The sequence below is a fragment of the Aquarana catesbeiana genome, linkage group LG05, assembly GCF_042186555.1.
Source record: "Aquarana catesbeiana isolate 2022-GZ linkage group LG05, ASM4218655v1, whole genome shotgun sequence".
Taxonomy (NCBI): domain Eukaryota; kingdom Metazoa; phylum Chordata; class Amphibia; order Anura; family Ranidae; genus Aquarana; species Aquarana catesbeiana.
Genome location: NC_133328.1, coordinates 633,151,018 through 633,177,850, shown reverse-complemented (window position 1 = coordinate 633,177,850; position 26,833 = coordinate 633,151,018).

Sequence of the window (26,833 nt, the reverse complement as noted above, 5' to 3'; positions counted from 1 at the left end):
GACCAAGTGCTCCATCAAGTCTGCCCCACTTTTTTCATTTATATCTACAGTATATCTATATTTTTATTTTTTTTAGTATAGATTTATGTTTGCCCCAAGCATTTTTGAGATGTATGTTTGAAAATCTATTATCAGTTATTGACCTCCCATGTTATATGGAGTCCTACTGAGCGTGTTTTTTATCAAAAACATTTTTTCCTGCAAAATGCTGTCTTCTTATCTGTCATCTTAACATAACAAAATTGTTCTACTTATAGATATAATATGACATAATATCATATAGGTATTTATATTTTTTATATTAAATTCTGAGCATAACACACTCCTGATCCCTGCATTCTGAGAGCAACACCCTCCTTAACCCTGCATTCTGAGCATCATGCACTCCTTAACCCTGTTTACTGTCTTTTTATTTTTGTTTGGTGGGGTGCTTCAGAATTCCCTGCCTATAGGCTCCTGAGATGTAAATCCAGCCCTGCCTGCAAATCGCATCAGACTGCACAAAAAGTAGTGCATGCACTGGCACCACGTTCTGGTGTGAACCGGCCCCAACAACAGGACACTGTGCCCGGTGATCTTTGACTTCATCAGTGTTGTTCAAGTAGATCTCCATCTGTCTAAGGTTTCCTACCCCTGCCTTAGAGCCTTTTCAATCCCTTTTGCTCCCTCAGAGCCCCCCAAGATCCCTTTAGTTCCCGGCACCAACTCATTCCCAACTGGGAAATATGTTTCCTCAGTCCCTTTCATTCTATCAAAAGTGAGACTCCTGGGGTCTTTTTACACCCCTGATATCTCACCAGCAAGACAACAGCCTTATGAAAAAAAATGTAAACAATTATTTTTAAAAAATGTTTTAAAAAAAATAGGTAAAAAATCGAACTAAAAGTTCTAATCAGCCTAAAAAGCCGCGCCCAATATGTAGCATAATTTAGCCATGCCCACTGTTTGCCACGGCACATGTAGCACGCCGCAGGTCACCATCTTCATTGTTGGGGCCCCAATGCATTACTTTGCCCAGGGGCCCATGATGCTATTAAGATGGCACTGGGATATAGTGGCTCCTGTGGTGACCAGGGGCGTAACTACCACCATAGCGACCCATGCGGGCGCTATGGGGCCCGCAACCGAGTGGGGCCCAGTGAGGATGAGAGCACCGCCGGCACAGTCTCCCAGCCAGGGGAAGAGAGAGGAGAGAAAGAGGCGAGCTGTCCGTATCAGCAGAGAGCTGAATTGCCCAATGTAAGAGCTTTCATTAGAACTTCCAGTGTTCCCGGGGCTCACGTCACATAGCTCCACCTTTTGGCCCGGTGCCTTTGATAGACAGGACGCCGATCCAATGTGGGACATGTGACGTCATCAAAGGCGTTGGGCCAAGAGGTGGGGGCTATGTGACGATGACCCCCGGGAAGACAGGAAATTCAAATGAAAGCTATTACAGCGGGCAATCCCGCTCTCTGCTGATCCGGGTGGCTTGCCTCTTCCTCTGCATAGGTGGGGCTGTATTGGGCACAGGTCACACTGCATTGACACTAGGGCAGCTGTGGGGGGGGGCTGTTTGCAGGGGGGCCCTATACAACATTTTGCTATGAGGCCCTGCTATTTCTAGTTACACCCCTGGTGGTGACAATACTGGATCTAAGTATCAAAGCTAGATCCCTTCTTCTAGATATAGGCGCCCCATAGGAAACTTGTTCTGAATTGATGGGCAATGAGGACAAGGGTGAGAAGCAGTCCAAGTGGTTACAGTGGCTGGGTGGAGTAAATCATGGGAGTAAGTGTATATACTCTAAGGCTGGGTTCACATATATGCCAATTGGATGCGTTTTTAACCGTATCCAATTCACATAACATGTGAGTGTGACCGGCTTTCAATGGAGCCGGTACACACATGTCCGGTGGTGGCTTCAGTGCGGTTTTGAAAAGGGTCTTGTGCGTTTTTGGGTCCGGTTCAGGTGCGAATTCAGGGAAAAATTTGCACCTGTATCACACCTGAACCGGTGAACCGAAATGCACAGGACATCGGACTGCAATCCACAGCCATAAATACACTATATAAGCAAAAGTATTGGGACGCCTGCCTTTACACACACACATAAACTTTAATGGCATCCCAGTCTTAGTCCGTAGGGTTCAATACCGTGTTTCCCCGAAAATAAGCCCGGGTCTTATATTAATTTTGGCAACAAAAGACTCAGTAGGGCTTATTTTCAGGGTAGGTCTTACCATGTAATGTGCTGTCTTCTCTCCCCCTCTCTCCCTGCCTGACAGGAATCCCCAGTGTGAACCAAGTTAAAATGCTTGTAAATCCTATATTCCACTCTATTAAAGTAGTATATAATGTACAATGTGTGTGTTTCTGTAATATAATTGTGCCAAATACCTTCATTATAGCGTCGTTCTGCTCTTCTGTGACCCACCGGAGCTCTTTTCCCTGCAATTATATTACAGAAGCACACACATCGTACATTATATACTACTGTAATAGAGTAGAATATAGGATTTCACAAGCATTTTAAACTAGGGCTTATTTTCTGGGTAGGGCTTATATTGCAGCCCTCCTGGAAAATAACGCTAGGTCTTATTTTTAGGGTAGGTCTTATTTTCGGGGAAACACGGTATTGAGTTGGCCCACCCTTTGCAGCTATAACAGCTTCAACTCTTCTGGGAAGGCCGTCCACAAGGTTTAGGAGTGTGTCTATGGGAATGTTTGACCATTCTTCCAAAAGCGCATTTGTGAGGTCAGGTATTGATGTTGGATGAGAAGACCTGGCTCACAGTCTCTGCTCTAATTCATCCCAAAGGTGTTCTAACGGGTTGAGGTCAGGACTCTGTGCAGGCCAGTCAAGTTCCTCCACCCCAAACTCGCTCATTCATGTCTTTATGGACCTTGCTTTGTGCACTGGTGTGCAGTCGTGTTGGAACAGGAAATCCCCAAACTGTTCCCACAAAGTTGGGAGCATAAAATTGTCCAGAATGTCTTGGTATGCTGACGCCTAAAGAGTTCCCTTCACTGGAACTAAGGGGACAAGCCCAACCCCTGAAAAACAACCCCACACCATAATCCCCCCTCCACCAAATGATTTGGACCAGTGCACAAAGCAAGGTCCATAAAGACATGGATGAGCAAGTTTGGGGTGGAGGAACTTGACTGGCCTGCACAGAGTCCTGACCTCAACCCGATGGAATACCTTTGGGAAGAATAATGCCACGTACATGCGATCGCACATTCCAACAACAAAATCCATGGTTTTTTTTTCCGACGGATGTTGGCTCAAACTTGTCTTGCATACACACGGTCACACAAATGTTGTCGGAAATTCCGACCGTCAAGAACGCGTTGACGTACAACGAGCCGAGAAAAATGAAGTTCAAAAGCCAGTGCGGCTCTTCTGCTTGATTCCGAACATGCGTGGAACTTTGTCACTGACCACCAATGTAAAGGGTCACTTCTACACTGACCACCAATATAAGGGGTCACCCCCAAATGAACATCAATGTAGGGGGGTCTTCTATACTGACCACCAATGTAAGGAGACACTTCTACACTGACCACCAATGTAAGGAGACACTTCTACACTGACCACCAATGTAAGGGAACACTTCTACACTGACCACGAATGTAAGGGGACACTTCTACACTGACCACCAATGTAAGGAGACACTTCTATGTTGACCAATGTAAGGGGTCACTTCTACACTGACCACGAATGTAAGGTGTCACTTCACTGACCACCAATGTTAGGGGTCACCCCCACATGAACATCAATGTAGGGGGTTCTTCTACACTGACCACCAATGTTAGGAGTCACTTCTACATCGACCACAAATGTAAGGGGTCACTTCTACACTGACCACCAATGTAAGGGGTCACTTCTACACTGACCTCCAATGTAAGGGGTCACTTCTACACTGACCACCAATGTAAGGGGTCACTTCTACTCTGACCACCAATGTAAGGGGACACTTCTACACTGACCACCAATGTAAGGGGTCACTTCTACACTGACCACCAATGTAAGGGGTCACCTCTACACTAACCACGAATGTAAGTGGACATGTCTATGTTGACCACCAATGTAAAGGGTCACTTCTACACTGACCACCAATGTAAGGGGTCACTTCTACACTGACCACCAATGTAAGGGGTCACTTCTACACTGACCTCCAATGTAAGGGGTCACTTCTACACTGACCACCAATGTAAGGGGTCACTTCTACTCTGACCACCAATGTAAGGGGACACTTCTACACTGACCACCAATGTAAGGGGTCACTTCTACACTGACCACCAATGTAAGGGGACACTTCTACACTGACCACCAATGTAAGCGGACATGTCTATGTTTGCTACCAATGTAAAGGGTCACTTCTAAACTGACCACCAATATAAGGGGTCACCCCCAAATGAACATCAATGTAGGGGGGTCTTCTATACTGACCACCAATGTAAGGAGACACTTCTACACTGACCACCAATGTAAGGAGACACTTCTACACTGACCACCAATGTAAGGGAACACTTCTACACTGACCACCAATGTAAGGGGACACTTCTACACTGACCACCAATGTAAGGAGACACTTCTATGTTGACCAATGTAAGGGGTCACTTCTACACTGACCACGAATGTGAGGTGTCACTTCACTGACAACCAATGTTAGGGGTCACCCCCACATGAACATCAATGTAGGGGGTTCTTCTACACTGACCACCAATGTTAGGAGTCACTTCTACACCGACCACAAATGTAAGGGGTCACTTCTACACTGACCACCAATGTAAGGGGTCACTTCTACACTGACCTCCAATGTAAGGGGTCACTTCTACACTGACCACCAATGTAAGGGGTCACTTCTACACTGACCTCCAATGTAAGGGGTCACTTCTACACTGACCACCAATGTAAGGGGTCACTTCTACTCTGACCACCAATGTAAGGGGACACTTCTACACTGACCACCAATGTAAGGGGTCACTTCTACACTGACCACCAATGTAAGGGGTCACCTCTACACTAACCACGAATGTAAGTGGACATGTCTATGTTGACCACCAATGTAAAGGGTCACTTCTACACTGACCACCAATGTAAGGGGTCACTTCTACACTGACCACCAATGTAAGGGGTCACTTCTACACTGACCACCAATGTAAGGGGACATTTCTACAATGACCACCAATATAAGCGGACATGTCTATGTTGACCAACAATGTAAAAGGTCGCTTCTACACTGACCACCAATGTAAGGGGTCACTTCTACACTGACCACCAATGTAAGGGGACACTTCTACACTGACTACCAATGTAAGCGGACATGTCTATGTTTACCACCAATGTGAAGGGTCACTTCTAAACTGACCACCAATATAAGGGGTCACCCCCAAACGAACATCAATGTAGGGGGGTCTTCTACACTGACCACCAATGTAAGGAGACACTTCTATGTTGACCAATGTAAGGGGACACTTCTACACTGACCACCAATGTAAGGGTGTCACCTCTACACCGATCACCAATATAAGGGGGTTCTTCTACAATGACCACCAATGTAAGGGGTCACTTCTACACTGACCACCAATGTTAAGGGGCACTTCTACACGGATCACAAATGTAAGGGGTCACTTCTACACTGACCACCAATGTAAGGGGTCACTTCTACACTGACAACCAATGTAAGGGGTCACTTCTACACTGACCTCCAATGTAAGGGGTCACTTCTACACTGACCTCCAATGTAAGGGGTCACTTCTACACTGACCACCAATTAAGGGGTCACTACTACACTGACCACCAATGTAAGGGGTCACTTCTACACTGACCACCAATGTTAGAGGTCACTTCTACACTGACCACCAATGTAAGGGGTCACTTCTACTCTGACCACCAATGTAAGGGAACACTTCTACACTGACCACCAATGTTAGGAGACATTTCTACACTGACCACCAATGTAAGGAGACACTTCTATGTTGACCAATGTAAGGAGACACTTCTACACTGACCACCAATGTAAGAGGTCACCTCTATACTAACCACCAATGTAAGCGGACATGTCTATGTTGACCACCATTGTAAAGGGTCACTTCTACACTGACCACCAATGTTAGGGGTCATTTCTACACTGACCACCAATGTTAGGGGTCTTTTCTACACCGACCACAAATGTTAGGGGTCACTTCTACACTGACCACCAATGTAAGGGGACACTTCTACACTGACTACCAATGTAAGGGGTCACTTGTACACTGACCACCAATGTAAGGGGTCACTTCTACACTGATCACCAATGTAAGGGGTCACTTCTACACTGATCACCAATGTAAGGGGTCACTTCTACACTGACCACCAATATAAGGGGTCACTTCTACACTGACCACAAATGTAGGCGGACATATCTATGTTGGCCACCAATGTAAAGGGTCACTTCTACACTGACCACCAATATAAGGGGTCACCCCCCACACAAACATCAATGTAGGGGGTTCTTCTACACTGACCACTAATGTAAGGGGTCACCTCTACCCTGACCACCAATGTAAGCGGACATGTCTATGTTGACCACCAATGTAAAGGGTCACTTCTAAACTGACCACCAATATAAGGGGTTACCCTCAAACGAACATCATTGTAGGGGGGTCTTCTACACTGACCACCAATGTAAGGAGACACTTCTATGTTGAGCAATGCAAGGGGACACTTCTACACTGACCACCAATGTAAGGGAACAATGTAAGGGAACACTTCTACACTGACCACCAATGTAAGGGGACACTTCTACACTGACCACCAATGTAAGGGGTCACTTCTACACTGACCACCAATGTAAGGGGTCACTTCTACACTGACCACTAATGCAAGGGGTCACTTCTACATTGGCTACCAATGTAAGGGGTCACTTCTATACTGACCACCAATGTAAGGGTGTCACCTCTACACCGATCACCAATGTAAGGGGGTTCTATTCTACACTGACCACCATGTTAAGGGGTCACTTCTACACGTATCACCAATGTAAGGGGCCTCTACACTGTCCACCAATGTAATAATGGGCACTTATACACTGACTGCTCCAATAAAAATCCCCAAAGGAAATTGTATGACAAAATCTGCTCCATTTCGGAAACTAAAAAATACAACAGTCGAAGACTTTAAAACATGCTACGACTACCATCAGGGACAGCCACTCCTAGTAAATGAAGAGAGAGAAATTGGAATTCCGGCTTCAGAAACCGAGATTGAGAGGCTGGAAAGATCCCATGATGAATTTGAGTGAAGAATCAAGGCAAGTCTGGATATCCTGGCCCCATTGACAACAGTAAATAGGCGCCCAAGACTTTCTAAGTCCAAGCTTAAACCGTCAAGCTCTCCGAATGACATCTGTCCCACATGGTTTATGAAGAAAAATGCAGATACATTGGCCACAGAAATTACAAGGATAGTGAATCTATCTTTAAAAATAGGGGCCGTTCCATCATGACTGAAGCATGCCATTGTCTCCCCCTTGTTGAAGAAGAGCACACTCGACCCTTCTCTGCTCACTAATTTCAGAGATATCTGAAATTATATCTCATCTTCCCTTTCTGGCGAAGATCCTGGAACAGGTCGTCTTTCAACAAATGCAAAGCTTCTTTGAAGGTAACGACCTGTTCCATGACTCCCAGTCGGGATTTAGGCCGGGACGTAGCACTGAACTGTCCGCACTCGACATATGCGAACGCCTGTTAAGGGTAAAGGATGCGGGGGGGTGGGCAGCCTTGGTGCTACTCGACCTCTCCGCAGCCTTTGACACTATCGACCATCAAATCCTGGGAGATCACATGGAATACCTTTTTGGATGTAGTGGCACTGTCCTCCGTTGGATCAACTCCTTTCTCACCCATCAAGTGCGGATGAACGCTTGCAGCTCGCCAATGGAACCACTTCTCTATGGAGTCCTTGTCGCCCCTGCTATTCAATTGCTATATGCGCCCACTTGCTGACATTATTGCTACACACAAATTAGCATGCCAGATCTACGCAGATGACATGCAGATCCTGGCTGATGCTGACAATGGGCCAAATATGCACCTACAACTGAGAAATGGCCTTCTTCACATACAAAAATGGATGGCCGACATCAAGCTAGGCCTCAATGAAGCAAAGACCGAGGTGATTCTGGTGGGTCCTCAATCAACCACCAATTTTCTCTTGGCCTGGCCCACTTCATTCTGCCCCATCCCAACGCCGGCAAAACAGGTCAGGAACCTAGGTATCATCTTTGATCCCTGCCTATCATTTATACCTCATGCAAAACTCTGTATCAAAAACTCCAACTTTTATATACAGAGACTCCGGAAAATTAAAGATCTATTTTCGCACGAAAACCAGCTAACTCTTGTACATTCCCGGTTGGATTGCTCTAACATCTTTTTTCTTGGACTTCCATTGAAGTGGCAAAAAAATTGCAAGCAATTCAGAATCAAGCTGCTCACCTGGTCTCCGGATGGGCTAGAACAGACCACATCTCTCCCATGCTGGAAAAACTCCACTGGCTCCCTATCGCCAAGCGAGTACTATTCAAGGCAATGTGCTATATGTATAGGGCACACCGGAAACTGGGCCCAATTTATTTGTCTGAATGGGCCCCTCACCATGTACGGTCAAGACCACTCCGATTGGCCAACTTACTTCTCACAGAACCAACAATCAACAGACTGGTAACAGATGCCTGGTTACAAAGGGCAATGAGCTGTGGAACTCCCTTCCAGTGTCTCTAAAGTCCTTACCCTCCCTCCTGAGTTTCAGGAAGAGTTTAAAAACCTTTCTCTTTATCCAGGCCTACGGATAATCTGATGACGAATAGAAATCATACAAAAACATGGATTTTGTATGCTCATTTTTCCTCCCCCATCTGGAGGGTTAGTCGTCCCCCCCGGTTCTTCTCTGTTTTTACTCTACCTCTTTCCTACTGGGCACCCTAGGCTCCTTTTTAATGTTCTTTTAGAAATCTTACTTGATTTTAGGGTCTTGGTGTGCCTAGACGCGCTCCTAACGGAGCACATTTGGCGCAATACAAATCCCATATCAAATCAAATGTAAGGGGACACTTCTGCATTGACCACCAATGTAAGGGGACACTTCTGCACTGACCATCAATGTAAATGGACACTTCTGCACTGACCACCAATTTAAGGAAGGAAGCAGGACCGGGCTAAGTGCTGGAGCTTGTTTTTCTGCCACATCTCCATACAGCCGGTGGTGATGATGCAAGATCTGTCAGCTCCACCCCCTCTTTCTCTTCCATGCCCTCCTCTGCTGGATTGTCCTATGAACAACCAGTAACCCCTAAGCGTTCAAGGGGCCATTCAACGAGTCAGGCTAAAAGATGCCATGCAGTGCCTCAGCTGGTGTGTTTAGGGGACAGGAGCCACACCAGAGCACAGATTCTTTCAGCTCTGCAGGGGCAGGCCCAGAAGTGGTTCACGCCACGGAAGCTTGAGCCAGGAATGGTGGTGTGTGATAACTAACCTTCTGTTCGCCCTGCGACATGGACATTTGACACATGTGCCATGCCTGGCACATGTCCTCCATTAGGTGGTGCATTGTTTCTTAAACAGTTACCCAGGTTTGCAAGATCTTCTAAAGCAGGCCAGAGGAGCCTGTAGCCATTTCAGGGGGTCATACACAGCCAGTGTTCGGTTGGCTGAAATTCAGTGGGAATTCCACCTGTCCATAAACCACCTGTTCATAAACCGCATAAACATGCCCACCAGGTGGAACTCAACTTTGGCAATGATGCAGTGGCTGCACATGCAGCAGAGGGCTGCCAATAAGTACCTGTGTGAGTATGGCACAAGGACAGGCTCAGGGCACCTCTGCTTTTTTTTTCTCCACGCCAATGGCTGCTGATAAAGGATGCATGAACTGTACTGTCACCATTTGAGGAGGCAACAAGGATGGTGAGCCGTGACAATAACATAATCCCCCTTGTGTTCCTGCTGGAGCAGACTCTGCATGGCATTATGGACAGGGCACTCGTGGCAGAGCAGCGGGATGAAGAGGAAGAGTTCCTTTCCTTTCAAGGCCTGTTTTATGCAGAACACACAAGAGGAGAGGGAGAAGGAGGATTATAGCAGTTTTGGAGGCATTGAAGCAGAGCAAGACATACGACAAAACCTTGGGAGATGGTTTTTCAGTCCCCAGAAACCCTGGGTGTTGTATGTGGCTGGGAGGAGGCAGATCCAGATACTGTGATCCTCAGTGACCATGAGGACTTTCCATCTCATGCCTTCACAAACTTGTGGAGCATGGGCTTCTCTATTCTTTGAAGCCTGCGAAAAGACCAGAGAATTCATGGCAGCAAGGATAAGAATCATTATTGGTTGGCAACCCTCCTTGACCACCATTACAAGGGAAAAGTCTCGGAACTCATCCCACCCTCACAGAGGGAGCAGAGGATGAAATATCTTGAGGACACCTTAAACTGTTACTTAACCTAAAAACATTTTTTACCTTAATGCATTGTTTGCATTAACCACTTCAGCCACGGACCATTATGCTGCCTAAGGACCAGAGGTCTTTTTCCAATTTGGCACTGCGTCGCTTTAACTGCTAATTGCGCGTCCTTTTCTTCGCACAAATAGAGCCAAAATGTATTCGGCCACATGTCTTTGGTAAAAAAAATGTCAATAAGCATTTATTTATTGGTTTGCGCAAAAGTTATAGCGTCTACAAACTAGGGTACATTTTCTGGAATTTACACAGCTTTTAGTTTACGACTGCCTATGTCATTTCTTGAGGTGCTAAAATGGCAGGGCAGTACAAAACCCCCCCAAATGACCCCATTTTGGAAAGTAGACACCCCAAGGAAATTGCTGAGAGGCATGTTGAACCCATTGAATATTTATTTTTTGTCCCAAGTGATTGAATAATGACAAAAAAAAAATATATATTTACAAAAGTTGTCACTAAATGATATATTGCTCACACAGGCCATGGGCCTATGTGGAATTGCACCCCAAAATACATTCAGCTGCCTCTCCTGAGTATGGGGATACCACATGTGTGGGACTTTTTGGGAGCCTAGCTGCGTACGGGGCCCCGAAATCCAATCACTGCCTTCAGGATTTCTAAGGGCGTAAATTTTTGATTTCACTCCTCACTACCTATCACAGTTTTGAAGGCCATAAAATGCCCAGATGGCAGATGGCACAACCCCCCCCCAAATGACCCCATTTTGGAAAGTAGACACCCCAAGCTATTTGCTGAGAGGCATGTTGAGTCCATGGAATATTTTATATTTTGACACAAGTTGCAGGAAAGTGACACTTTTTTTTTTTTTTCACAAAGTTGTCACTAAATGATATATTGCTCAAACAGGCCATGGGCATATGTGGAATTGCACCCCAAAATACATTTAGCTGCTTCTCCTGAGTATGGGGATACCACATGTGTGGGACTTTTTTGGAGCCTAGCCGCATACGGGGCCCCGAAAACCAATCACCGCCTTCAGGATTTCTAAGGGTGTAAATTTTTGATTTCACTCTTCACTGCCTATCACAGTTTCGGAGGCCATGGAATGCCCAGGTGGCACAAAACCCCCCCAAATGACCACATTTTGGAAAGTAGACACCCCAAGCTATTTGCTGAGAGGCATGGTGAGTATTTTGCAGCTCTCATTTGTTTTTGAAAATGAAGAAAGACAAGAAAAAACATTTTTTTTTCTTTTTTCAATTTTCAAAACTTTGTGACAAAAAGTGAGGTCTGCAAAATACTCACTATACCTCTCAGCAAATAGCTTGGGATGTCTACTTTCCAAAATGGGGTCATTTGGGGGGGTTTGTGCCACCTGGGCATTCCATGGCCTCCGAAACTGTGATAGGCAGTGAAGAGTGAAATCAAAAATTTACGCCCTTAGAAAGCCTGAAGGCGGTGCTTGGTTTTCGGGGTCCCGTACGCAGCTAGGCTCCCAAAAACTCTCACACATGTGGTATCCCTGTGCTCAGGAGAAGCAACAGAATGTATTTTGGGGTGTAATCTCACATATTCCCATGGCATGTTTGAGCAATATATCATTTAGTGACAACTTTGTGCAAAAAAAAAAAAATTGTCTCATTCACGCAACTTGTGTCACAATATAAAATATTCCATGGACTCGACATGACTCTCAGCAAATAGCTTGGGGTGTCTACTTTCCAAAATGGGGTCATTTGGGGGGGTTTTGAACTGTACTGGCATTTTATGCACAACATTTAGAAACTTATGTCACACATCACCCACTCTTCTAACCATTTGAAGACAAAGCCCTTTCTGACACTTTTTGATTACATGAAAAAATTATTTTTTTTTGCAAGAAAATTACTTTGAACCCCCACACATTATATATTTTTTTAAAGCAAATGCCCTACAGATTAAAATGGTGGGTGTTTCATTTTTTTTTCACACAGTATTTGCGCAGCGATTTTTCAAACGCATTTTTTTGGGGAAAAAACACACTTTTTTAAATTTTAATGCACTAAAACACACTATATTGCCCAAATGTTTGATGACATAAAAAAGATGATCTTAGGCCGAGTACATGGATACCAAACATGACATGCTTTAAAATTGCGCACAAACGTGCAGTGGCGACAAACTAAAAACATTTTTAAAAGCCTTTAAAAGCCTTTACAGGTTACCACTTTAGATTTACAGAGGAGGTCTACTGCTAAAATTACTGCCCTCGATCTGACCTTCGCGGTGATACCTCACATGCATGGTGCAATTGCTGTTTACATTTGACACCAGACCGACACTTGCGTTCGCCTTAGCACGAGAGCAGGGGGGACAGGGGTGCTTTTTTTTCTTTATTCTTTATTATTTTTTTTGCTTTTTTATCTTATTTTTAAACTGTTCCTAAATCCTTTTTATTGTTATCTCAGGGAATGTAAATATCCCCTATCATAGCAATAGGTAGTGACAGGTACTCTTTTTTGAAAAAATTGGGGTCTATTAGACCCTAGATTTCTCCTCTGCCCTCAAAGCATCTGGCCACACCAAGATCGGTGTGATAAAATGCTTTCCCAATTTTCCAATGGCGCTGTATACATCCGGCGAAGTCATGAAATGCTCGTAGCTTCCGGTTTCTTAGGCCATAGAGATGTTTGGAGCCATTCTGGTCTCTGATCAGCTCTATGGTCAGCTGGCTGAATCACCGGCTGCATTCTCAGGTTCCCTGTTGAGACAGGAGAGCCAGAGAAAAACACGGAAGATGGTGGGGGGCATTCCCTCCCACTGCTTGTAAAAGCAGTCTAGAGGCTAATTAGCTGCTAGAATTGCTTTTACATGAAAGCCGACCGCTGGCTGAAAATAATGATACCAAGATGAAACCTAAACCTGCAGGCATCATTCTGGTATAACCATTCAAAGTCGTGAATGGCGTACCTGAAGACAAAAAAATGGTTAACAATAAAGCACAGTAAACGGTAAAGTATAAAAAATTGCTTACCTGAAAAGCAAACATGATAAAACATAATAACAATAAAACATTGCAGAATAGAATACAGTAAAAAAGAGCAGAACAATAGAGAGAATAGAGAGAGAGAGAGAACAATAAAACGACAACTATTTTTTTTTTATTTTATATTTTTGTATGTGTTTTTTTTTTTTTTTACACTTGTTTTTGTAACTGTAACTTTTATAACTGTAACTGGTTCCAGGTTCGGGTCTCTCAAAATGCGATGGCATCTTGGGAGACCCTGTGAAAGTGTGCCTAGTCTGTGCAATGCTGTACCCTACGCTAATACTCAACTAGTGTATGGTAGCGTTCAAAACATTCACCAATGCAAAGACCAGGATTGTCAGGACAGGAGGGACAATAATAGCGGGTGTCATGCCTATATACGCGCTTGCTGCAGACACAACATCTTTTTTGGGGGGGTTTGTTGGGTAGGGGTACTCGGGAGGACATAAAGAAAATGCCTCTCATGCAGCCGACTGCATTTGGTTGGGGATGTGAATGGGGAAAGTACGGGCGCTGCAGAAGCGGTGGGTTCCCAATTAGGATTGGCGAATGCAGCAGGAAGGGCATTATGTGCACGACGGGCCTGTGTTTGTCTTCTTGGTGGCAGCGGGACACTACTTGTGCTTGCCACCTCACCAGCTTGAACTGCACTTATGGAACTCGCCACGTCACCAAGTGTTACTGCAGTGCTGGTTTGACTACGACCGGGGTGTACTAGGCCGCTGGTGCTTTCCAGTTCACTAAAACGCTACCAAAAAAACTGTTAGCGATCGCAGGGATCAGGCCTGACTCTGCGAATGCTGCAGTTATGCGTTTAGTGTTTTGTAAGTGATAGTGATCGATTGATACTGCACTTGGGTGGGCTGGGCCGGGCGGAGGGGCAAAACGCAGGTGCTAGCAGGTATCTGAGCTGATCCCGCTAACACTGCGTTTTTGGGATCCCTAAACTGCTGGGGACGCCAGTATAGATCTGATCGGATCAGATATTGATCCTTCCAGATACTATACCACTAAGGGAGGCATATGCTGCGTGCGTGGGTGTTAGCGGTACTGGCGCTAATCTGACGCTGCCTGGGGCGACGCATATCACCGCCGAGCGATCAGGGGGCTAAACCTTTATTCGGTAATAAACGGCGGGTGCCCTGACACTATAAAAAATAAACGAACTAACCAGCATCACCCGTAACAGTTATACGGTGATCAGTGGTGAAAGGGTTAACTAGGGGGCAATCAAGGGGTTAAAACATTTATTAGGTAGTATATGGGGGTCCCTGTCACTAAAAAACGCTGACGGTGAACCTAAATATTTACCTCACTAACTAGCATCACCAGCGACACTAATACAGCGATCAGAAAAATGATTGCTTAGTGACACTGGTGACAGGGGGTGATCAAGGGGTTAAAACTTTATTAGGGGGGGTTAGGGGGGTATCCTAGACCTACAGGGGGCTAATATTCACTGCCCTACCACTTCTAACTGTCACAAACTGACACCATGCAGTAATCAGAAAAAAAAAAATACTGCTTGGTGTCAGTGTGACAGGGAGGGGGGAGGGGTGATTGGGGGGGATCGGGGGGCGATCGGGGGGGATCGGGAGTGTAATGTGTGCCTGGCATGTTCTACTGTGTGTGTGTGTATGTGTTGTGCACTCACATGTCTTCTCTCCTCTGCGCCGGAACGGAAACTGCCGAGCCGAGGAGAGATGACATCACATCCTCTGCCTGTGTGTACTATACACAGGCAGGGGAAGTTTCTCATTGGCTGGGAGCGATCGCGAGGGGGGGGCCATGATCGGATGGCCTCCCCCTCATCACGGAACACTCCCAGACAAATGCCGACCGCCGCTGGCACCTGGGGGGGTCCGATCGGACCCCCCCGCCTGCGGGAAGGCAATCACGTATAGGTATGTGATTTTGCCTGCCCGTGCCATTCTGCTCACGTATATATGCATGAGGCGGTCGGCAAGTGCTTAAACACCTATGATGATAAAAAAAAAAGTAATGAATGTATTACTACATGTATTTCAGTGTTACTACATTGAGTGTTAAGAATTACTTGGGTATTATTAAGATTTTTTTTTTTTTTCACTTTCAATAATCTTTATTCAATTTTTCAAATAGTACAAAAAAGAGAGAATAAGTTTTTCCTTATTTTAACAACAATTCTTAAATACACCTTGTACAAAAACCCTTTTTAAATACCAAACAAGGAAAAAAAAAAAAAAACATCTTTATCTTTTATTTTAATTTTTTTATATTTTTTATATAATTTTCACTAGTGGATGTGAGTGTAATACGGGCCTATCCAATATGTTGCTAGTAACTACACAATATGGATCAATTGGTATTTTACTTGCGGAAGTACACATACATAGTAGTGATTTTGCTATCTATCGCAGTATGTAATGACATGCGATCTGAGGTGTTAACATTGAATGTGTAGTAACACTATTTACCACTGGAGGGAGTTTCGTAACCACACTAATTAGGTCCATTTTTATGTTCTTATTCTTTATCTGGAAGTGTTCTATATTTGTTTGCAAACCTGTATTTATAAATATATGTTCCCCTTTTAATAATTTGTAAAACAATTAAATAAGGCTTAAGCCAAAATATTTACATGTCATTAGTAGCAGAAAGCAGTATGATGATCCAATGAACACAGCACTGTCTCCATGGTAACCACAATGCCATAGGACTTAAATACAGAGGCCGTGGCTTCCTGGGTTTATCCTTGAAAAAGTCACGTGTCAGTGATGTAACGCGTGGGAGGAGCTTAGGACGTTCAGTGCTGCAATACACCTGAAGGTTAACAGCAGCTGTTTCTCTATGGGAAACCTCGTCCACAGCGGCTGACTGCAATCTGCTTATTTGAATGCTTCTAATAGACCGGGAGTTTGTGAGTGTATCTTTTGTCCCTGTTTTGCTTATGTACTATCTAGTAAGTTCACTGCACAATGATCTATTTTTTCCTTGCTTGCTTTGCATAAAACCTTTATCCTGAGAGCCGAATCACCAGCAGTGTAAATGCTGAAGTGGGATACAAGAAAAACTAAATATCCTGATACAAACGATCTAACCCAGTGAGCCAATCAATCTGGATTAAGGGAAGGAACTGTTTAATTATTTTTACTTTCTCCCACCATTTATCTCTGCCTGGACATTGTATTTAGAGTGTCATTATTATTTTATTTATACTCACCGTCACATCACCAATTTGAAGATTTATTTTGGCAATTTTAACACATGTATTAGCACCATAATTATTAATTTATTTTATTCACATGTATGCATTTTTTATTCCTGGATTTAAGCTTAGTCGCAGCAGCATATTGTGCACTATTTATTTAAAGCGCATCAATTTTATACTTAGTAAAAAAAAACATTATTGTTCATTTTCCCCCTTCCCCACTCCCTAACCGCCCCCCTCTTTATCCCCATTTCTTCCCCATTTCTTCCCCACCTATCTTACCCTCGTTCCTACCACGTCTTCCTTGTTACTTAATATCATACATCCATTACCTTATCTCTTCCTGCATCAGTTTTACATGGGATAACCCATTTCCTCTAACCAAGGCATCCAAATTTTTTTAAATTCCTTTAAATTCCCTCTCCTTGCATAAACTACCTTTTCCTTCCATATTGTTTCCGTTACTGTTTTAAACCAGTCTTCTTTGGAGGGGGGTTTCTCTGCCTGCCATCTCTGCGCTATTAATTTCTTTGCCTGAAACAGGCACCTTACCACTGCTTTATTTTTGAAGTTCCCCAGCCTCTCTCCCACACCCATAATACACAGATTGGGGTGCATTTTAAGTGACAGCTTAAAGATCTTATTTATAATATCTAATATTTCCGTCCAGTAACGGTGCAGTTTCGGGCATTTCCAGATCATGTGGATCAGGTCCCCGGTGTTTTGGCACCTAGGGCAATTAGCGTCCCCCCTTCGCCCCCACTCAAACAGTTTTCTTGGAGTGTAGTATGTTCTATGTAAGAGCATTAAGTATGACATCTTCTGGGCGGGTGAAACTGAAACTTGGTTCCCCCCGGCTAATATCTTTTTCCATTGGTCATCTGGGATGCTTCCCAAATCTCTTTCCCACTTACTTCTGCACTTTAGTTTTTCTGAGCTCATAATACTGTTACTGCATATATATGGGTAGAATTCAGCTATGGAACCTTTTGGTCCATCAGACCTGCTTATTCTTTCATATATGGGGGCCGTACTCCACACCGGACCTTGTTCCCCAAACTGTGCTTTTAGAGCATGTTTAATTTGTAGATAGCTATAATATGAATTGTTTGGTATATCAAAGTCCTCTTTTAATGCAGAAAACGTTTTTAGGGAGCTACCATTATATAATTGATCCAGGCTAACTATCCCCTTCATTTCCCATGACTTTATTTTCCCCATTGATCTTAGCTCCTGTAGATTCTTATTGTCCCAGAGCGGCACACCTTTGACCATACCTCCCATGTCCCTCAAAGCCTTTATAGATTTCCAGACTTTTATCATTAATTTAACCGTAGGGGGTCTATAGGAAAAAGAGTTTGCCTCCAAGACCTCCACTAATGTCTTATGTGGCGCATCTGCAATTATCAATTCCCCGCTATTATCCCCTTCCATGTCCGAACCCAGATGCTGTAATTGGGCTGCTAAAAAATAACTACGCGGATGCGGTACTGCCAGGCCCCCCCTCCAAAGTTGGCAGTTGTAAAGTCTGGAGGCCTATTCTAGGCTGTCTTCCTTTCCATATAAGGGATCTTAGTAAAGTATCTATTTTTTTAAACCATTTTCTTTGTATCCAAATTGGTGAGTTATGCAGCAGATATAATAACTGGGGCAACCACAGCATTTTGATCAGGTTACATCTGCCAACCACTGATAAAGGGAGTTCCTTCCATATATCACTCTTGTTCTTAAATTTAGATAGTAGAGGGGCTAAGTTATTGTTTATATAATTATTTGGGTCATTTGTTATATATATGCCTAAGTATTTAGTTTTCTCTACTATTTCCACTTGAACATTTTCCAAGCCTGAACTCTTTCTAATGGGATCTATTGGTAACAATGCTGACTTTCCCCAGTTTATGGTAAGACCCGAGATTGTTCCAAACCTCGAAAAGATGTCCATCACTTGTCTAAGCGATCTCTCTGTATCCCCCAAAAAAATGAGGACATCATCCGCATATAACGCTATCCGTTCTTCTCTGTCCCTTCTCCAGAACCCCTCCATAATCCTATCCTGCCTTACTGCAATAGCAACTGGCTCCATTGCCAGAGCGAAGATCAGGGGTGACAGGGGGCAACCCTGCCTAGAGCCCCTTTCAAGTCGGAATTCATCCGAAGAGACATTATTCACTCTGATCTTTGCCCTGGGGTTGTTATAAAGGATTTTAACCCAATTGATATAGGAAGGACCGAACCCAAACTCCTTCATTACTCGCCATATGTACCCCCATTCAAGACTATCAAACGCCTTTACCACATCTAGCATCATCACGGCCCATGTACCAGTATTTTCGGTTGGTATCTGCATGTTCAAAAATAGTCTTCTGATATTCCTGCTGGTTGATCTTTGGGGTATAAAACCAGTCTGGTCGGGATGGACCAGTTTATGGATTACTTTCTTTAGCCTAGTAGCCAAAATCTTTGATAGTATTTTCACATCGGAGCATAATAGGGAGATAGGTCTATAGGACCCGGGGTCTAAAGGATCTTTCCCCTCTTTGTGCAGCACTATTATCGTGGCTTCAGTCATTGATATGGGAAGCTTCCCCTCCTTCTTTACCCACTCAAACGTTTTAAGAAGCTCCGGAAGTAACACCGTCCCATAGTTTTTATAAGTTTCAACAGGGAGTCCATCAGGGCCAGGGGATTTCTGATTTTTCATTTCTGTTACGGCTAATTTAATTTCCTCCAGAGTTATTGGGGCTTCTAATATCTCACTGTCTGACTCTGTAAGGGAGGGCATCTCGATATCCCCAAAAAATTTATCTGAGTCCTCTCGCTCCACAGCCCCCCTGGATGTGTAGAGTTCTTCATAATAATTTTTAAATGTATCTGTAATCACGTCCACTTGAGATGAGATCTCTCCACTCATTGTCCTAATGGCGGGTATCGTGGAGTGCGAGGATCCAGATCTAACCAAATGGGCCAGCATCTTCCCAACCCTTTCCCCCTCCCCAAATACTATTTGGTTTTGGAATAATCTTTTATGTTCCGACTTCCTAAGCATTGCATCTGAGTATACTTGTTGTTTATTTTCCCATTTACCTTGTTTATCCGGGGTTGGGTCCTTCACATACTCCCTTTCTGCTATTATTACCTCTTTCCTAACCTTGTCCTCCCAATCTAGTGAGGCTTTTTTAATTTTAGAAACTTGTTGTATAAATAAACCCCTCAAAAAGGCCTTCAGAGCATCCCACATCATCCCTCTTGTTGTAGTATCCGTGTTAAACCTTATGAACTCATTTACCTTGGCTATTATCTCATTCTGATCCTCTATAATTCCAAACCATACTGGGTTCATTTTCCATAACCTATCAACCATCTTATTTTTAATACTTAACGAAATTATTAGGGGCGAGTGATCTGATACACCCCTTGGTTGGTAAGTTATATTTTTAATTGTTTGAGAACCTAGCTCATTGCCCAGTACAAGATCTATTCTTGAAAACGTAGAATAGGAACCCGAGTAACATGAAAACTGTAATGTCCCAGGGTTCCGTATTCTCCATAGATCCAATAACCCAGCTTCCTGAAGGAAGTGGCTCATACGGTTTCCCTGTGGCGTCTGACCCTGGTTACCTGGGGGGAACCTATCAATCCTTTTATTTATTACCACATTAAAGTCCCCAACCACTATAATTGGTATGCTGTTCTTGTCTACTATAAATTCTAATAAATCATACAGAACATCTAGTCTAAAAGGCGGAGGGATATATACATTTGCCAACACATATTCCTGGTTTTCTATTATACAGTGTAAAAAAATATACCGACCCTCCTTATCTATTTTGCTCTGTCTGCAGGTGAAGGCCACCCCTCTCCCAATTAACACTGATACCCCCCTAGAATAGGTGGAGTACACAGAGTGGAATTGGTACTGAAATCTCTTGTTTCTTACCTGGGATTTAGTATCTTGAGTCAGGTGTGTCTCCTGCAGACAGGCAATACCTATTTTAAAAATACCTAACAAGTCAAATACAACTGCTCTTTTGATCGGGGTACCCAATCCACGAACATTCCATGATCCAATATTCAATGCCATTGAGCTTTTATATAACATCTATCGAAGGGAAAACCAAAAGGTAGTAGCAATAAGCTAGATTCTAATAGAGTGATAACGATGTACCCGTTTATCCATAGGGGAATAAAAAAAAAAAAAAAAAAGGAAAAAAGGGGGGACCTTTTTCCCCCTTTCATACTTATTATTATACCCCTTTGTGTCAAATTGTGTATCTACCCCATGCTTACATAAATCCCATGTTTTTATACCATAAATATTCATGTTCTGTCTGTGTTTATTTTATCGGTGCCCAGTATATTAGCCAATATTCTAGTGTACCTATTATAATTTGTTTAACCAGTGCCCAGAGTGTTATCCTGCTTTCCATTGTACAAAAAAACTCTTTGTGATTCCGTGTATCAAAAAATCTCCTAAATAAATTCCTTTTCCTGTGATCCCTACCCCCCCCGCCCTCCCTGTCCCCCCTCCACCCAAGAGAGCCCACCCTCCCTGCCCTCCCTCCCCCACCCCACTCCACACCATTCTAGGTTACCCCTAGAGGCTTTTTTAATAACCGTCTCACACTCTTTAATCTTCCTACTCTCACCTTCCCTCCCCCCCACCCCCCACACAACCGTTTCCCACCCCTTCCTACCAAAATCTAGAACCATTTACCCTTCCATTTCTCCACCCGCCCTTCCCCTAAACACCAAAATTTAAATAATTCACTATATTTGTGCCCCTTACTCTATAACATCTTCAACCCAAATTCCCTATAGTTTCCTTGGTAACTGATCTCTTTTATCTTCTAGCCATGCTAACGCATCCGCAGGCATATCAAAAAATTGACTACCTCCGAGTGCGTTTATCCGAAGCCTGGCAGGGTAAAGGAGAGCATAGGTAATGTCAAATTTTTGAAGGCTACGTTTGACTCCTAGAAACTCAGCTCTACGTTTTTGGAGGTCCAGAGAAAAATCAGGATATATTGATATTTTAGCCCCATTGTAGGAAATGCTCCCCATCTCTCTGGCCTTCCTAAGGAGTTTTACTTTATCTTTGTAATTTAAAAGTTTCACTAACAGTGGTCTCGGGGGCCTTCCTTGAGGGGGGCCTAAAAGGAACCCTATGTGCTCTTTCGATTGAAAATTGTTGTAAAAATAAATCTCCTCCAAAAGTTTCAATCATCCATTTCTCTAAAAAAGCTATTGGGTCTAAACCCTCACACTTTTCGGGGAGTCCCACCACCCTCACATTGTCTCTGCGAAGTCTATTTTCCATCTCGTCAACTTTTTCCGTAAGTTTGTCCATTTTCTCTTTCCATGCCTTAGATTCTTGTTTCATAGGGTACAAATCATCTTCTAACAGACTTATCCTCTTCTCTGTTTCTGTTACTCTTCCCGCTGTTTCCTTTAGCTCTTGCCTTACCATGATTAGCTCCCCTTTAATATCTTCCATTTGATTACTTAAGTCACCCAAAGCTTGTTTGCATGCATTAATTGCCATGAAGATATCTTTCAGGGAGGGCTCTCCTTTTGATGGGGGTATTAGATTAATGGAGGTTTCTGTTTCCTTCCCAGTCGTGCCTACCCCTTTACTTGAAAGGTTTTTGGTGCCAGTGGTCCCTGTGGATGAACTCAGGTGCCCCTGACTCTTTCTGTCCGTAGTTGATTTACCTTGGGTTTGCTGCCCCCCTTTGCTTGGTGTATGATCCGCGGCATGGATCATTTTCTCTAGCTTGGCAGTTGCTGCAACAGCTGCTGCGGTTGCACCCGCCACGGTGGACTGGGCTCCCTTTTCCTTATCTTTGGCCGACCGCAGGGATTGTCCTCCCACGTTTTCATGGCTAGCTTGCTCATCCCCTTTCCTTCTTGTTGACATCATGTCTATCCCACCGTGGCGCTGCTCCCGCAAGGTCAGCGGATCAAATTCCCAGAAAGCAAATAAGGCAGTGTTAAATGGCCTCCGAGTTTAAACCCCCTGACCTTACTGTTTATTAACGCTGTTTATTAACGCTGAAAATTGTAGCAGTCAGGTACAGAAAAACAAGAAAGCAAGGAATGAAGAAAACTTTCGTTTACAGCAGCTGCGTGTGGTATTATTCACATTCAGCCCAATCTGGACATTTATCCCTGCATCCGATATATATTTAGTGTTGAAAACCTTAGTCCAGTCATTCAGATGTTATCCTGCCCACCATACAGTTGCATACATCAATAGACAAAAATAGGAGTTACAGTTCACTGGAGGTTCCGTTCACCTGGAGTCACTACTGTCCTCCCTCCTATGACAAGCACTAGACACAAGGAGATAGAACACAGTACCTCGTCCCTCCGGCTTCAGCAAGTCACACCGTTTTCCTTCTCCGCTGCAGGGACCACTGTACACACTTACTTCTTATACCCGGGCGGCTCTACCTCCTCTTTCACTTCTAAGTGGCATGTACCGTACACCCGCTGGAGTCTCCACTTCGGGCATACGTCATCAATGTGCTCCCGTAGCTAACTTCCGTCCTCTCCTTCCCGTTATCGCGGTACTTCACCGGCACTATGCCCGTGCCCGTCACCAGCAGTGGAGCAGGGAATCCCGAAAGAGCGCCCACACATCCACCTCCAGGCGCACCGGCCGGGGATCAGAAGGACCGAGAGGGGTAAGCAAGACACTGCGGCTCCCCTCACTACAGGGATAAAATCTGTCTCGTTTGTCCTTGGGGCGACGCGGTCATGAGGCGGGGAGAGCGGGGTGGACACACACACGCTCACGCCATTCCGACTAGCACCACCATCTGCTTCCGGTTACGCCCCCTCCCCTTATTTGCGACTTTAAATGAGGATAGTGGTGTCGTTCCTATTATTAAGATTTTAAATTAGACCTGTCACAGATCGTCAGCTTTTTCACAGATCTGTCTCCTCTATTCCCAAAGATCAGCAGGTATGCTAGTATTATTAGTGTATTGGTATTGGCATTTAGTTCCAATGCTTTAACATATAAGGTCTGCGGTTGTATCTTGTCCCACAAAACTTGTTTTTAAGACTAGATTAATCCTCCTGTTGCTAATTGAAGTAGCTACATGCCCAGCCAGTACTGCCTTTTCAAGCTGAAGCAGATTGCCCTAGGCTTTGAATAATAATGTCCTAAGCAAGTCTGCCTTTGTGTCTCCAAGTGTATTTGTAAACTAGTTTCCTGATCGGTGACACCATGCAACTTCACTACTCTTATAGATTCCTGTGTGACTGTCTGCATGGCTACTCATTTCTAGCTGTTTATGTGTCTTTGTGTATCTGTCCCCAATGTCTGTGTGTCCAGGCACACACCTGTTAGCTTGAATTTTGCTCCCTACTGTTTAGTGATCCCAGCTCTCCAGCGCTGCAAGGGATTCTCATTTGTCCATTGGCCCTTAGTTCTAGGTATCTGCCTACTTGGGTGAGTAAGAGGCCTGCAACCAAGAACTGTCTGCAGCACAAAACCATCTCTACCATCAAGAGCTCTGGAGAAGACAAGGCAGTTCCTTAGACTCTGGGCCTCGGCCCTTTCAAGGGCCCTCACCATTGTTGCACGTGCGGACATGCTGCGTTCTCCCCAGATAGTACCATTAGGTATCCTTCCTGCCTTAGAATCCTTGTACACAATACTGTATCTCCTGTGAACCCTGAACCCCAGTACTGCACTATACTCCTGTCATTCTTGTAAATCCTTGTCTATGTTCCTGTAGGATCAATGGTCCAGGCCATACGTGATAGCCCCCCTTCTGAGAAGCTTACTGTTCATGATAAATGTTTATGGTCTAGAGAGTTTAGTTTAAATGACAGTTGAATACCATTTTACACTAAATGAGAATGGTTTCTCCTTGTATTAAGACATTTTTCTTTTCTTCCAGGTCTAAGGCCCCTTTCACACGATCGGACCGTTCAGGTCCGCCTGTCAGTTTTGATGGCGGACCTGAACGGGTGCTCCATGTTAGTCTATGGAGCGTCGGATGTCTGCGAAGACATGTCCGCTGACATCCGACCCCATCCGATCCGCTAAAATCAGACGGATGGCTGACGTCCAGGTCCGTCGCTGGTGGATCGGATTGGGTGAGATCTGATGAAAACGGATATGCTGTCCATTTTCATCCAATCCCTCCATAGGCGGCAGCGGAGCTTGACAAGCCCCTCCCCGCTCAGTGAGCAGAGAGGGACCTGTCATCCGCCGGCTCAGCGGAGATCAACGGACTGATCTCCCGCTGAGCCGGCGGACCGAGGCGGGGTCCGTAGAAACTGGGGTCCGCCTCGTGTGAAAGGGGCCTTACCTCTAGAACATACATTTACTTCAGCAGTAAAAAAACTCAACGGCTTTATGGGCATTTTTGTTAATGATCAAATGTTGGACTAACAATCTGAGTGACGCCATCCTCAAAAATCTCCTCCCTCATTCCTTGGCTTTATGACATCTGCCACAAACAGCATTGATGGAAAAGCGTGCTTTCAAAAGCTTTTTAGATGTCTAAAGAACTTTGATACTTATCATGTCAGCTGTCTAAAAAAAATCACAGCTCAGTTTGCTATAATTGCAAAAAGATCTGCACACCTACTGGAAGTTTCTTGTCATGTGGACTGCGATAGTCCTGAAGAAAAGAAGATTATGTATGAACATTGGATGCCTTCTTAAGGTGTTGCAATGGAGTCTTATGGAGGACGAGCTGTCAAAGTTACAGCGGAGGAATCAACTAAAGACTTGGTGTTCATACATTGTTAGACCAACGTGTCATTTTTGTTTTTAGACATTTTTGTATTTTTATTTTTGTTTAGCCTTGCAAAGCAAAATGAGATTTTTCTGCAGAAGTAAATTGGGTACATAAATTAGGAGGAACATGAACTAGAAAAATAAATATTTAAACTAAGATTAGGCAGTTAGAGGGAGATGTTGGAATTTAGAAGCGATTTATAGGAATTGTAATTTTATCTGCCTTTCCTTTGCAGTTTAGGTTGTGCATGTGTTATGAGACTTAGTTTGTTCCATTTTCCCAATATCATTGCCTGTAATATTCACATCTAGTTAGGCCCCACACAGCTTTAACTGTCACCAAAAGAATCTCTACACTGAATAGTCAAAAACCCAACTGTCCACAACCAGTGTATGAATTGTTTGTTATATTGCTGTTATGTTATGTTTTGTTAGTTATGTGGTCAATTTTTAATTTGACCAAGAGAAGGGATTGATAGGGTAAATGGAATAGCTATTTATTTATCAAACATTTAGTTATGATTATCAAAACATGTATTCTGATTAACCAGATATATTGGATACAAATATGATAGAAGTCATATGAGTTCACAGCTGTTTTGGTGATCAAATGCCATTCACACCTTCAGCTGTTAAAAGGTCTACCTCTGGCTTTCCCACAGAACTTGGGAAGTGACTTGTATATGTTAAATGACCATTTGCATATCAATGAATCTGACCAAAGAGTTGAATGGTACTTCAAAAGAGTCCCATTCAAGGTGCCACCCCCTGTAGAATGTATAAATTGTACTATGAGGCTCTCAGCCATTGCAGAACAATCATATTGAATGTCACCATGTACTTACTGTATTGTTCTCCCTGCCTATAGCTAAAACTATAGGCTTGAATATTAAATACATTTTTTTGAATGCGGTTCAGCAGTCAAAATGTCATTGGAAACCCCTAAGTTCTGGGATTTCCCTATCAAGGTCATCCTCCAAAAGTCTTCTCCTCACTGTGTGTGTCGATGTCCTCACACCTGCCTCCTACCATTCCTGAGCTCTGCACTGGTGGTGCCCCCGATCCCGCAGCTGAATCAACTGTAGAAGACGGTCCTGGCGCTTGGTGGACTTTCTTGGACGCCCTGAAGCCTTCTTCACAAATGCAGTGGAAATGTTTTTTTTATGGGATCAAGTTCATTTTCATGGCAAAGAGGGACAAATCTGATCACTCTAAATAACATTCTGTAGAATATGCAAATCACCATCATAAAAACAGAGGCAGCAGACTTTGTGAAAATGAATATTTGTGTCATTCTCAAAACTTTTGGCCACGGCTGTATTGTATATATTTGAAAGCATTTGTACTTCACATTATTTCTTCACACCTGCCTAAAACTTTTGCACAGTATTGTACATGTA